At 39.8% G+C, this 2,723-nt stretch overlaps 1 pseudogene; it reads right to left on the reverse strand.

The window, feature by feature from the left end:
• Positions 1-933: 933 nt before the first annotated feature.
• LOC112476706 lies at positions 934-1,039 on the reverse strand (annotated as a pseudogene).
• Positions 1,040-2,723: the final 1,684 nt, after the last annotated feature.

The following is a 2,723-nucleotide window of genomic DNA, read 5'->3' on the forward strand; positions in this document are numbered from 1 at the left end:
ATATAAAATAATAATTTTGTTCATAAAACTACCATATTTGGAATATGCGTAGATGACTTGGCTTCAGCAGGGGAGTAATAACTTCGCTGTTCTATGACTTAGCCCAAAAAAGTTTTCAAAGTTTTTAAATGTAAATTCCTTGAAACCAGCACTATATCTTCCTTATTTTGTATTTCTAGTATCTGTCAGGATCAATAAATGATTGTCGAATAACCTAATCGAAAGAAATAAATATAAAATTTGGGTAATCTCTCACTCATCTCTTTAGTAACATTCTCTTAAGATGAATGTATTCAATAAGATTACTTTCCCATTACTTAGATAAAGCTACTGATTTCAATATATGAATTTAATTGGGAAATAGCATGGAAATAGCATGGTAGTTTTGGAACCTAGTTTTTATAGGACAAGTTGTTATATGGTGGGTGAAAAGCCCAGTAAACAGTCTGGGGCATCAGTGCCTTGGAACTGGAGGAGGGTGGATTAGAAGAAAGAAAGATAAGACAGGGTCTAACTCAACCTCAGGCCAGGCTACCTGCCACCCTGCTCTGCTCTAAGCAATAAAAAGTTTGTCTCCACAGGTGGTCGTATAACCAAAAAGGAGTCTAAAGCCATTTAATAAATACAGCAGGCTCTAAGTTCCCTGATGGTAGAGACAATGCCCATCCATGTATTCCCAGCTACAAACTAGGCCTAGGCACAGAGCTAGCACTAAGTAAAATGCTTGTGTCTACGGATCACCATACCTCCCTACTGTGTACTGAGCATCGCCCTATGAGCTGGGTGATTTATTTTTTATTTCTTTTATATTTTTATTTATTCATTCATTCATTCATTCACTCATTCATTTACCTTATGTGAGGCAACCCTTGGTTGACCTCACAGATTGCAAGGGCCTTGTCAGCTTACAATCCCTTATTTTTTATTTTTTTAGGCCTACAACACCTGGTCTCCCATTAAAGTACTAACCAGGCCCAACCCTGCTTAGCTTCCGAGATCAGACAGGATCGGGCTTGTTCAGGGTAGCATGGCCATAGACTGAGCTGGGTGATTTAAATGCATTATCTCCTACTCTACAAATTTTCAAGCCATGCTGTCTATCTACATAATTTATTCTAAATAGGATTCTTGAAGACTGCAACCATTCAGTTTCATTAAAATAAGATATATTCTGCAGTGTGTCTATAGTTGGAAAAATGCAGCCGGCATCAGACTGATAACATAAACAATACTTACTCATAATTATATACTGTAAGCCCTGGAAACTTCAGCTTTACACTAGTAAAATATAAACAAATATTTGGAGCTAGTAGCAGTGTCAGTGGTCACCATTTTGCCAGTTATCGAGAGGTTGAACAAGTCAGCACAAATGGTAAAAAACACCCCCCAATGTGGTAGAAATCTTTTTTCTTTCAAAAAAGTATGGATGTTTTAAAATAAAAACTCTCCATTTGTGTGGAAGAGAATGAAATATGAGAGCACAGCAAGTAGTGATCTACATCAAAATGATTTTAAGAATGAAAAGCTTCATGGAAGAATTTGACACCATGCAGTGTGCAACCAGGATCTCATGCAGTCCAAGGAAATGAGGCTTTGGTCCAATGGTGAAGGTGAAGACAGGTGTCCCAGGTCACAGTGGCTGAGAGCCATTATTCTCATCTCGACTTGTAACTAAGGAAACTGAGATTTACAGGTGGGAAATGATTTGCTCAAAGACACATGGTTAATATAAAGGCATACAAGATTGGCTCAAAAATCCAGCAATGACAGCCTGACCCATCACTCCTAGAAAAGCAAACCCAGGCTCCAGGGTCCAGAAAAGAGACTATTAATAAAGTGCTAACAAATGAGCTTTATTTTCCCTAGATGCATAGTTCAGGAACGGTAGGGGAAGGGGTGGCTGGAATCAAAACAGATGGACGAGAAAAATAAAGTTCATTATCAAGTGATGACCATTAGCCTGCTGTCATTTGTCCCTCCTTCCTTTGCTGTCCGGCACTCCCCACCTCACAGAGGTGGACATAGAGGCACTGTCCCTACCCACACTTGTATGTCAATTCTGGAATAACAAAGACACAAACGGCTCAGTGTGCAGAGAGATGCAGCTAGTCCAGTACCCACTTTCTGCTGACTTGGAGATAAACGACAGGCCTTGATGTTGCTTCCTAGCAACATAGTTCTCGACCCTTTCATTAGAAATACAGTCATCACATAAAACAATCCTTGTCGCAGTAATGGTGGTGATGATTAGTTTTATGAATCATCAGTTGCCAGACAGGACATTGGGAGAAAAGAGTCCTCTGGTGCATCTTCTAGGGTCAATAAAGACAAACAGCCCCCTTCCCCAGGCTTCTAGGTGACAATCATTATGAGCTTGTAGCCTAATTACTTCCTCATCCAATATTTTTATTCATTATGCAAAAGCATTGTTTCTCACTCTGGCTTTGATTTCTATAAGTAATAAAGGAACAAAAGGGTTAAAAATCAATTACCCAGAAAGTCTTTATCAAATGGGATCCAATATTGCTAGTGGCTTCAACTGGATTGTTTGTTGGCTATCTCACCCTTGGTTGATCTAAAAAGCTAATGAAGGAGGCGTTAGGCTGCGTGTCAGTCACAGAAACAAAGAGGGGAAAGAGCTGAAGTAGGGGGAAATTTGGTGGAAGACTGCACAGGCGAGAGAGAGGGAGGGGGCACTGAGCACTGAAGAAGGAAGGAAGAAC

This window comes from Pteropus alecto, unplaced genomic scaffold (genome assembly GCF_000325575.1).
Source record: "Pteropus alecto unplaced genomic scaffold, ASM32557v1 scaffold71, whole genome shotgun sequence".
Lineage (NCBI taxonomy): Eukaryota > Metazoa > Chordata > Mammalia > Chiroptera > Pteropodidae > Pteropus > Pteropus alecto.